This window comes from Astatotilapia calliptera, chromosome 4 (assembly GCF_964374335.1).
Source record: "Astatotilapia calliptera chromosome 4, fAstCal68.1, whole genome shotgun sequence".
Lineage (NCBI taxonomy): Eukaryota > Metazoa > Chordata > Actinopteri > Cichliformes > Cichlidae > Astatotilapia > Astatotilapia calliptera.
In genome coordinates, this window is record NC_137425.1 from 25,723,129 (window position 1) to 25,735,475 (window position 12,347).

A 12,347-nucleotide genomic window follows, 5' to 3' on the forward strand; every position below is an offset into this window, starting at 1 on the left:
GGAGTTCTATTTATAGGGTCGTGTCCTGTAGGCCCCGCCCACTGCCCTTTGATAATTGCCAAGCCCCGCCCACATCGAATGACTGTTGCCTAGCAATCGCTAGATGATAGTAGCACGGATGGGCACAGCCACTGTGACGTCATCCAGTGTTCTTTGATCAAAGAGAAGTAAGTGTTGGCTTTCTTGCTGCTCAGCAATTGATAACAAAGAACCTTGAAATGTGTTTTTAGCTAAACTTTGACACAGCTGCAGGACATATATATATACAAAGCGGGTGATCGTGGCTCAAGAGTTGGGAGTTCGCCTTGTAATCGGAAGGTTGCCAGTTCGAGCCCCGGCTTGGACAGTCTCGGTCGTTGTGTCCTTGGGCAAGATACTTCACCCGTTGCCTACTGGTGGTGGTCAGAGGGCCTGGTGGCGCCAGTGTCCGGCAGCCTCGCCTCTGTCAGTGCGCCCCAGGGTGGCTGTGGCTACAATGTAGCTTGCCATCACCAGTGTGTGAATGGGTGGATGACTGGATATGTAAAGCGCTTTGGGGTCCTTAGGGACTAGTAAAGCGCTATATAAATACAGGCCATTTACCATTTACATATACATATAGTAGCTTCTCATTAATATTAAGTAGCTTCTCATTGTTATTAATGTCCTGCAATAAATAGATAAATACAAAAAGGGTTTTAAAAAGTGTGTAAGAGCCAAAGTGAATGTTTCTGTTTTGTTTATTTATTGTGGTGGCACAGGTGTTTAGATTTTCCTGCACCTCAGGTGATCGTGTGTTATTTACGTGACACAGGCGTTCTCATCAGGGAGGAGGTGGCTCGGGTGTTCACCCACTATTTTCACAACAGTGATGTGTATATATGTGTGTTGTGGGTGCACAAGTATGCATATATGTCTGTAAATTGTATATCTTTTGACGTATTACTGGGGTTAAATAAATAAAAATTACATGCATTATGTAATGTAATTGTAATGAATTTCTGAGTGAAGAAAAAGTGTTGACTATTAATTACTAAATAGTGGAAAGGGGGTGGGATTAAATAAGCTTATGCTTCTTCCTCGTCCTTTTGAACATGTAAGTTACTTATAAATATTGTTGCTTTGTTTTCCTTTTGTTTGTTTGTCTCTTTTTTCCCCTGTTGTTTTTATTTAAACATGTTTAAAATAAAGATTCAATACAAATACAAATGCTCACAAATGATGTAAGTTAATACATGCGCTATTTGTTTTGATTGAAAGCAAACGTTTATTGTTTAAGTTTTAAATAAATACGTGAAACACAAGTGGGACTTAGTATGGCTTATTGGAGACGCGTCACAGTACAGAAACAAACTCAGCCGGCAGCGGCTTTATTTGTGGATAGAAGTCGCAACAATGGGTTAAGATATTTTCAAGATTTAAATTTAATTGCAGGTCGGCGTCCATGCGTCTGTGATGTCTGAGCGGGCGATGCTTGGACCGACGCGGGACAGCAGCTCCTCAAACTGGGCGAGGGACAGACGGTGGTACCGCTGAAAGTGGCCGTCAGCCAGACGCATCTCCTGGAGCAAGTGGTGAAACTCACCAAACTGCTCACACTCGTGGAGGACCTGATGGACCCAGGTACGGTCAGGATGTCCTTTACGCCGCTGCTCTGCTCTCCACAGTAAATAGAGAAGGGAGACTCTCTCTTCAAACGCTAGATCGACAGCTGCCATCTTGCAAACATACCGTCTGGCACTACTTCCTCCCACATTTCTGGTTCACGCACGTGAAAATTGCATATTTTAACACTAGGAGTCCCAGGCTTCTACCTTTCTACCTTTAAAACCCGGAGAGCAGCCAAATGGCTGGTAGGCTTTTAGCTAAGCTTTAGCTTCAGCCAAGTGGAAGCTAAATTGGCTAGTCATTCATATGTAAATTAGGTTGTTACCTGGGAATTCTGGAGGGAGGGGAGTGGGGGTGTGTGATTGAGGGGGTGGGGGAGCTGCAAAAAGCTGTGAACTTCCTTTTGTGTTTCATCTTGATGCATTCTCAATCATCCAGGGAAATAAATCTCCAAAAGTCACCAACTGAGTGTTTCAGTTTGCCATCTTAGGGAGAAATCAACACACCTTATATATATATGTGTGTATATATATATATATATATATATATATATATATATATATATATATATATATATATATATATATATATATATATATATATATATATATAAGTAGCTTCTCATTATTATTAATGTCCTGCAGCTGTGTCAAAGTTTAGCTAAAAACACATTTCAAGGTTCTTTGTTATCAATTGCTGAGCAGCAAGAAAGCCAACACTTACTTCTCTTTGATCAAGAACACTGGATGACGTCACAGTGGCTGTGCCCATCCGTGCTACTATCATCTAGCGATTGCTAGGCAACAGTCATTCGATGTGGGTGGGGCTTGGCAATTATCAAAGGGCAGTGGGCGGGGCCTACAGGACACGACCCAATAAATAGAACTCCAGAACTCCATAAACACCTGCGATTTAGTTCAGAGCGCATTCATGCATCAGAACAGCGAGCAACATTTAAACACATTTAGTTCACAAAGAGCAGACATACCTGCCACAACATCACTTTGCTCCATGTTAGTGGATGCAACAGAGACAACCATGGAGAAGGGAGCTCCGGTGTCCACACTGACAGAGGAGTGTCTTGAGTCAGTGGACGCTGATTCCCATGAGAAAACAGGGGTAACACCAGCAAAGGAAGACATGGTTACAGAAATATCTGTAGACAACTGTGGTGATGATAAGAAAACCGAAACTCCGGAACTGGAGACAGAGGCCAGTGCAAGTCTTCAGCATGTGGACACACAATCCCAAGCCACAGCAGAACCAAAGAAAAGCTGTATGGAGAAAAAGCCCACAGCTGATACAAAACACTGGGACAAAATAGAAGCTTGTCCCGTGGAAAAGCCTGTGATTCCAGCTGTACATGAGTCAGAAGTTGATTCTTCTTCTGTCATCAGTCTGGCATCTGATGATGTGTCTGCAGAAAAAATGTTTGTTTATGCACTTACTCAGTTGGTAGTTTCACGGGCCTTAGAGAAAGTCTCCTCTAAACACAAAGACTCCACAAGGATTCCCAACTGTTATCGTCTGCTTGAGAAAATCTGGCCTGAAATTGAGGGAAAACATTTGGATCTATGTCCAAAGAGGCTGCCCAGTATGGCGAAAGCCATTTTCACCAATCTTTGTAAAGTGCATAAGTGCAAGGAAAAAGATTTGATTTCAAGTCTGAAGGAAGAGCTTGAGGATGATATTACTGTCCCAACATTCACCAGACATCTGCTGGCATTACCCAAAAGAATACTCACTTTATCTAAAAACCGAGACGAGTACAGAGAACTTGTGGAACGCCTTGCCAGAGATCTGGTTATGCACGCAATGAGCAATACAAATGAAGCAGGGAAATTGCCTCTAGGGGCTGATGAAGCCATTAAACAGAGGCTTGCCCAAAAAGTCTGGGCTAAAATTGTGTCCAAAAAGCTCAAAATCTCCTTGGAGGACATTGAAGAGGTCAGCGTGGCAGTATACAATGAACTCCAGGATAAGTGGAAATATCCAAACACTGTCATGCAGTTAATGAAAATTGGCCACCGAAATGTTGACAAAGAGATTGTCAAAAGTTTCATAAGAAATGCACCATTTAAGAGACCAAATATCTTCTCTAGGATGTTTTCATGTGTATGCTAAAGTTTACCTGACACATGGTGGCGTTACAAAGAAGATTACTCGCTTTATTTAAAAGCCCAGAAGAGTAACAAGAACTTGTGGAACTGTTCACTAAAGACCACATGAAATTATTACCAACAAATAATAAAAAACAAAAAATTAAAAAAAAGATCTTGATTTTGAGCTTTGTTTTATTTGTCTTCAGATTGTGTATACATTTTCAGTTTAGGCTGAAGCTAAAAACTCATTTATAGTGAACAGTTTTAAACAACATAACTGTATATTTGAAATAATTCCAATTTTCAATCTGTTTGCATAAATGAGGAATAAAAGTTTCTGATCAATGTTGATTTTTTTACAGTCATTGTTAAGCAAGAACATTTAGATTGTCAGTTGTCAGTGACACAGCTGCCATATAGCTGTTTGTTCTCCTCAGTAAATTAAAAACGTGTGCACCCAATTCTTGCTTTTTAAAGTCATTAAAGATACAATACTGTACAATCATACCATTCAGGTAAAAAAAAAAAAAAACAGTTCAGCTAAATCATTAAAAACCCAAATTCCCATAACACTCATACCCATAAGGAGTGAATCTAAACTTTTCACCACACCTGTATGATTGCACATTTGTCAAGAAATTACTGTTCCCGGTAACCAAATTTGCCCAGCAAAATATAAAGATATGTGTCAGGATGAGGGAAACGCCTGCAGCAGCCGCTGTTTTGGGCCCATCCTTTAAGGAACTGCTATCTTTTCCTGTCTACAGTTTTATTTTGTGAGACGGTTTATAATTGTTGTGCCCAAGTAGTCGGGCTTTCGTGATCCCCTGCCCGTGCGTTTTGATGGTTGTTTACAGCGATGTTTGACTTGTTTCAGTCGCCACAGAACTATTCTACATTCCTTTTTGGAGTGCGCTGGGATCAAATATCACAACAACTACATTTGGCTCAGGCAGCAGTTCACCTGTGGGGGTGCAAATTACTAGGATTGTATACTTTTTTCTGTTTAATACTTTTTTGTGTATTTTGTTTGACTGTGTGTGGTGTTAAGTGCCCTTGTAGGTTTTTGTGACTTTTAATGTTTTTTTTTATTTGTTTGTTTGTTTGTTTTGGTTTTTAATAGTAGCCCGGATAGATTTGAAAGGCGTTTTCGTGTGTGAAAACGCTCCGCGTCCACAGTAGCGTTTTCAGTCATTTTCACAGAGTTGTGCGTCCACATTGAAACAGCCGAAAACGCTGACGTTCCAATACTGCTCATATGTGAAACCCAAGATGATTTGACCTGCCTCATTTCTGTCTGCCGCTTATTTACTTTCCGGCTTTTTGAAACGTCGCAGCAAAATGTTGAGGAAAAGCACCAAGTTTTTTAAATGGAATAACAATGAGGTACAGTTGTTGCTGCAAGTAACACAAAAGTACAAAGTTGCAAAAGCGAGTGAAAGTTAAAGAATTTGAAGAAAAGCTATTTGGAGCATGTACAGACTGATATTAATCTTTAATAGGCTGTCAAAATTGAGAGCAAACAAAACCACTGCTGTATAATGCCCTCCGCTATCTTAGGCTACGTTCACACCGCAGGTCTTAATGCTCAATTCCGATTTTTTGATCAAATCCAATTTTTTTTGTCTGCTTGTTCACACTACAAATAAAATGCGACAGCAAACGTGCTCTAGTGTGAACGCTCGATGCGGCCCGCATGCGCAAAAGAAGATGTCATACACAACGCGCTCTGTTTAGACCCAAAGCAAACAATATTGTTTGACTGATGGCCCTTAATAGAAAGACTTCAGACTTTACGTTTCCCAAATTTTGCTTTAAGTTATTTTGTTATTTACATAATAATGTAGATAACCTAATAATGATCCTTATTGCTGTTTTAGAGAGGAGCGGTGCTTCAAAGGATAGTTGCAGATTTCTGTCAGAATCTGCAGATTATGCAGTACAAATAAAATGTTCACGTTGTCTTTCCAACAGTTTCACTAACATCTACACGGGATGGCCAGGAAGCGTTCGCGATGTCTTCTCGGGCGCTTCCCCGGCGCTGATAATTGGCGTCTGTCTTGTGTCAGTGACGTAAAAGACGGATTTAATGCGACATGACCGTTCAAACAGCAGTCGCTTTCTAAAACATCGGATATGTATCGGATTCAGTACCACATACGAAAGTGACCCAAATCGGATTTGAAAATATCGGATTTGTGCCGTTCACACTGTCATACCATGATCGGATATGGGTGGCATAGGGTCAAAAAAAATCGGATTTGATGCGCTTTGCCTGCAGTGTGAACGTAGCCTTAGTTTAATTGATCACATGACTGCATCATGCGTCATCGTTTTAGAAAGTCTCCATTTTCGCTGTCCACACTGCCACGGAAAGCACCCTTTTGAAATGTATGTGTTTTCAAAACGCTGCGTTTTCCATCTGTGAAAACGCCATCTCAGTGTGGATGGGAGGCCAAAACGGAGAGAAAAGGATGCGTTTTCAAACGAAAAGCCTTAGGCTTTGTCCACACATCCACATGTACCCAGGTATTTTTGAAAACCCATATTTTTGCACCTTTAGTCCACACGTAAATGGCGTTTTTGGTCACTGAAAACTGAGATTTTTGAAACCACCTGCCAGGGTGGAGATTTTCGAAAACTCCGTTCCTCCAGACAAGCGCAGCGTCAAATGTGTGTGCCTTTTTTGACGTCACACTGTGCGCTATGTTATTGTTTCGGTGAAATGGGATGCCAATGTTCACATTTTGGACAGAGAGGACAGATGGTTTGAAAGAGGAGTGAAAGAAGCCATTTACGTTCACTGTGAGCGAACGTCTTTGAACAGAGGGTGGTTTACGACACCAACTGTCTGCCATCTATAATCCAGTTTTGAGTTCCCTCCCCCAGACGCCTTAACGCCCACTCACTTCCTGGGCCATCTGACCTCAGGAAATTGCATGATAAGGTGGTGCCAGGTTTCACAATGAGCTCACCTGAAACCCTGGCTGATTGGGACCCACACCCATTTTCACACCATGATTAGAGGATCATCGGGGGGTCCTTTTGTCCCTCTTTGGGGGGATACTCCCACTGGGTTTAAATCTGGGACTTTCCGCCATTTGACCTTAGAACTGAAGAAGCTTCTAGGATGAGAGGTGAAATGTCTTCAAGCAGCTTAAAGAAGTCCAGACGCTTTTCTTTGCAAGCTCCTTTGACTACGATGACCTGGATGACTGAGAACCTTCACAGACAAATATGGCATATACATTTTTTTTATACAAGTCCCACAATCATATACATCATCTGCATCAATGTGGAAATCTTTTTAACCCTTTGGGTTATTTTTTGGTTCTGGGATCCTCATGTTAGGACTAGAGATGGCACAATACCACTTTTTTATGTCCGATACTGATATTATAAATTTGGATATCGGCAGATACCGATATGAATCCAATATAGTGTGTTTTATAATCAATAAAACTGTTTTTTTAATATCTTGCTGCATTTTGTATGGGTCCAAACTCAAGTTTAAAAAAAACACTAATGCTATTTTGTTATACCTGTATGCAAAAAATACACTGCACCGAAAATATTTCATAGTTCAGCAAAACTGATGAATCTAATAAACTTAAACCTACTCCATCCTCCCTATTCTGGTATTTAAAAGAGTAAGCAACCTAACTAATAGGGTTGCAAACTCCCAGCAAAAAATAAATAAAAAAAGGGAACCACCCCCCACCTCATGATGCTTAATCGACGTAATCAACTTTAATTTGATGCAGTGTGAAAAAAATGCACAGAAATCAATTATTTTTCTACAATATTTAAATAGATTCAACATCTTTCTTCAACAGAATTGCAGAATGCACAGGTGGTACCTTCCCAAAGGAAAAAGTACTATAGCTTACAAGGGTATATTAGACTTAATAGTTACTATATACAGTAATGGTCTTCTATACTTTTTACATCAAATTAAAATTTTGGGTGTAAGATTCAGATAATTATTTATTAAAAGCCAGACATTTTAAAAGAGAATAAGAAAGAAAAGTATATATTTGTGCCCCCCTTTTCCCTGTTCATGCCCTATCGGCCCCCCTGGCTAAACTTTGCTAGATCCGCCCCTGCACAGTTACCAGCCGTCAGCTACATAGAAAAAGATCCTGGTTTAGAAAGTAATGTTAAATAAATTCTAACAACAGATTATCAAGCTTAAACATGCTGCTGTTGTTCAGCCGCTTGTTTCCTCTTTCTGGCACGAACAAACAAGAGAGACGGACTCGCTACAGAAAAGCCGATCAGCTGATCATTAATCAGTTTCATGATTTAAGTAGCAGCAGGAGAGGGAGGGGGAGAGAAGAGGCAGTCGCTCCATATATCGGTTGATAAGCTTAACGCTGGAATGCTTTACAAACATTCAGAGATGAACTTACACACTTGCTTTACTTCTCTCTGGGATCACTTTCTTGGAGATGAAATGCCGGTTTGGTGGCGAGGCTCCAAATGCTCAACCAGACCGTGACAGGTCCCGCACGCCACAGCCGCTCTATCACTTGATGCATAATGCTCCGACGTGCTACGGTTATGAGCCGAGTTACGCCAGGTCGCAAGTTTTGTGAGGTGCTTTTTTGATATTTAATGGATCGGATTACATTTTTTATTTCTCTCCGATATTCGATCCAGTAATTTAGGTCAGTATCGGACCGTCCATCTCTAGTTAGGACCTATGAAACACATCGTGCAGACTCTTGGATGTTAGAAGACAACTGATGCTGCTCATGAATAAGACTAAAGGTAGGAAGGTGTCCTTTATAACTAAACCTTAAGTTTTATATCATAGTTTATAATATAGCACGTGTATTTCAGTAATAGCTTCTTTATTTCAGTATAGTGGTGTGCGACTCTTACCAGTTTGTCCTTGAAAAATCCACACGAGTCCAGATTTCCGAGGACATGGCACGTGGAGTCTGATACTCCTATAAGTTATCCAAGTCATCCAATTCTTTTGTAATGGAAAAACAAACATTCATGTCTCCGGTAAGTTATCTCAGGGACAACTGTTTAATTCATAGCAGCTTCTGCAGTAACCATGGTAACCACGGACACTGAGCGGATGGTCCGATGCAGGTCAGACTTTGGGAAGTTATCCTTCAAGTTTCTGAAAAAAAGGCTCCTCAGCTGTGCGGCTGTTTGTCAGAATATGTTTTATATGAGCAGCGTGTGATGCTCACTTCACTGAATGAAGAGCAAACAGTTAGTTGCATTGTTACGAGAACATGCGCGTATTAATTTCATGATTTATTAAATGTATAAATGTTAATATAGCTACATGCAAAGAAATCAAACGGTGTCCATAAATTATGTTTAATTTTTACATTTTTTGAGTTAATCTGAAATCATACAGTTAATCTGTATGATTTCAGATTAACTCAAATAGATTTTTACAATTTTGTTAGATTTCAGTTATACACTCAGACAGATTGCAGTCAGTGGAATTTAAAAGAGTTAAAATGATATTTTGTATCTGCAAAACAATACATTTATTTGATTTATTTTTAGTCTAGCACTGAAATTTAGAATTCAGCAATACACAGAGCTCAGCTTTATTTGGAAGGTTATTACATTTGCAGTGGATTTAAGAATTTGGGATCCCAGGTGGTTGATATTGTACAACAACAAAAACACGTGTAAATCACGCAAAAGGAAAGCAACACTGCCCTCTCCTGGTTAAATTAAAGTTATACACAATGACTGTTTTTGGGTCAGAGAGAGAGGGCGCGATTGTGACGTGTACGCCACAACGTTTGATTTCTTTTTTTTTATTATGTTTTTATTTTTGTTATATGCTATGTTTGTATTTCCAAGAAGTCTAGATCCCTAAATTCACTAAATTACATTTTCTGCCATCTGATTGGCTGATTACATATTTGTGTTAATAAGCAGTTGAACAGGTGTACCTATTAAACTGGCCAGAGAGTATAGGCCTTGAATTTGGTTATGAATCTTTCAGTCCATTTTTTTCTTTCTTTCTGCTATTCCTCTGCTGAGAGAAGCTGTAGAAGTGGAGGGTTTTATTATCATTCAAATGTCTCAGTGAATACAGAAGAAAAAAATGACCACGAAGCAAGAAAGCAAGAGACAAGGCTAATCAAAAAGGTATTGGGTGAAGCACGTGCTTATTATGCCAACCCTTTTAACAAAAGATAATTTAGCAAGCAGCTCATTTACATATACATATTTTTTTCTTAATAAATAAATAAATTTAGGTATGTATTGATATGTGCTGGCTGCACAATGATAACCTCCAATTATTAAATCAATAGTATTAATACCAACATTGGTATTGGTCAGTAATAGCGTGGTTAAATCAATTCTCAGTCAATTTTCTCTTTTACGTTCAGAAGACTGTTTCAGTTTCATCAAAGATGTGTCTGATATGTCTGTGAAAGCAGCTTAACCATAACTGCTTTGCTGTGTTTTGTTGTTGTGTCATCACGTGACTCAGCCATGCTGCACAAACACAGGGGAGGCTCAAAACACTGAATGTAATGGGAGAGAGAAAGCGGAGCATACTGTGGGTTTTTGCAGTGACCTGTGGGGGCTTTACAGAAAGGCAAGCAGAGCTGCTCCCCTCCCCCAGTGGCTATTATCAATATATATCATATATTCAGTACATTATGCATTCAGTACATAGATTTGCCTATGTAATTTATATATCTGTGTATCTGTGTCAGCACTTGATGAGACTGGCCCTGTATTTCTCAGATCAGTGTGTTGTTCATTCAAAGATGTTCTTCTGCTTGGTTGTAATGGGTGATTGTTTGAGTTATTGTTGCCTTCCTGTTAGCTCAAAGTAGTTTGGCTATCAAGAAGATTCTGTAAGTTACCGAGTGATGAATGCATCAATTAACGATAACATATATGTAAGTTGCAAGAAGTAGATTTTTTCAGAGCTTTAACATAATTACAAATGTTTAGCCTAAGTAATATTTTCCGCTTTTTTTAAAATCTAAATTAAGCCACACATTTATTTCAATAATGTGACAAAGATTAGTAACGTTTTATAAAACATTAATAAAAAACAATAATGGAGGTAACTGTGACAGCAATGGAAGGGGACCAGAACTCAAAACAGAGTGGATTAAAAACCTTATGAAGAACGATCCTCGGCACCTGGAGTGGATATCAGTTGTAAGATGTGCTGAGATCTCATCTGTCTCTCTTTTTCAGGTGTTCATATTTTGCAAAGAATGAATAGCTGTGAATGGGGTGTTCAGACTGGAGAGATAAATGGCTTCAATCTGTATGGGCATGATGTAGAAAGTCTTCTATCATTTGACCTGCAAACAGTGACGTGGATTGCCACATCACCACAGGCTGTCACCACCAAACTGCGATGGGAAGCTGAAAAAGCTCAGTTCGAATATGTCTATGTGTTTCACTTTTCCGGTGCAAATGAGAACATCATCATCAAATTGGACAAAACACTAAACTGCAGTGGTTGTAACACTACAGTTTAGTGTTTTGAAGACAATAACTATGCACTCTAGCTTTTAGAGCAAATCCTGTCACTTTGCTTTTTAATCAATGTATTAATCAATGTACAGTAACTTTGTTATATTAGCATGGGTTAAAACTGGGATTAAGTGATTGCGTGAGCTATGAGCACTCCTCTTTCAACCCAAAATATTAGCACAAAAGAGTAAACCCTCTCTCAATACTGATTACTTAAGCACACCGGCTCACTCCTTGGCGGCCGCTTATCGGGGCCTGGATCCTGGGGCTCGCTCGGGCCACTTCGGAGGTGGGGTGCCCCCGGCCTCTCGGCCTGGGGCTCGGTCACTCAGGCACGGCTGGCTGCCGGCGGAGCTCACGGGCGCGTCACTGCAACCCCCCCTGGCTTCTGCTCCGCGGCTGCTGAATGAGCCCTCTTCTGGGACTCTCCTCAGCTCTTTCCGGGACAGTGGCGCGGCTGCCCCTCTGTTGGTCTTCCTGGTCTCTTGTGTTCTGGGGGCCTCTGGATGTCTGGAGTTTTGATCTCCTCCATACCTGCTTCATGCCCTGGAGGATGGGGCTGTGGCCCCCCCACACCCTCTAGCAGATCATTACATGAAGGAACCTTTTAAAAAAAAACAAGCGCGTCCATGCACACAGGTACACACGGGTGATCACACCCACAAACTACACCCTTTTTGGCTCCTACCTCAAAGCACACTGTGTTCTGTTGATCTTACGTGCTGCACAATAATGTTTAATATTTAGTATTTACTGTCATATTCCCATATATCATTGTGATGTTGTTTATTCTATTACTCTCGTTTTCTTCTGCTTGTTTTCTTTTTTCTTTCTCAACAGGTGATCCAGGTGATCGATATATGCATTTTTTTTCTTTTTCTGCCCGTTCTGTTGGTTTTTGTTTTTTGCCCTTCTCCCCTGTCCCTCTTCTCAGCTCTTTCTCTTTCTTTCTCCCGTTCTTTCCCCCAGTCAAGTCTGTCCCGTATTCAGTAAGTGAAAATAAAATAAACAATAAAAGGTGAATCAAATGGACCATTACGGCAAGGCTGGGATGGTCAATTTGGTAAAGTAAATCCGTTGGGCATCTTTCTTCGCCTTTAGACAATAATTCTGATGGCAAAAGAGCCAAACGGGACAGGCAAAAAAAAAAAAAAAAAAAGTAAA

General features: G+C 40.3%; 2 long non-coding RNA genes across 2 annotated transcripts in view; one reads left to right on the plus strand and one right to left on the minus strand.

Moving 5' to 3' along the window:
- Positions 1-8,910, minus strand: part of LOC113021170 (uncharacterized) — a 15,885-nt gene extending 6,975 nt beyond the window's left edge. Inside the window, exon 1 of the long non-coding RNA XR_013908624.1 lies at positions 8,577-8,910. This is a non-coding gene — a long non-coding RNA (uncharacterized LOC113021170). The remainder of the gene's footprint in view (positions 1-8,576) is intronic.
- On the plus strand, positions 7,328-12,347 carry LOC145428337 (uncharacterized). The gene is made up of 2 exons (XR_013908626.1): positions 7,328-8,462; positions 10,899-12,347. It is a non-coding gene; the product is annotated as an uncharacterized LOC145428337 (long non-coding RNA).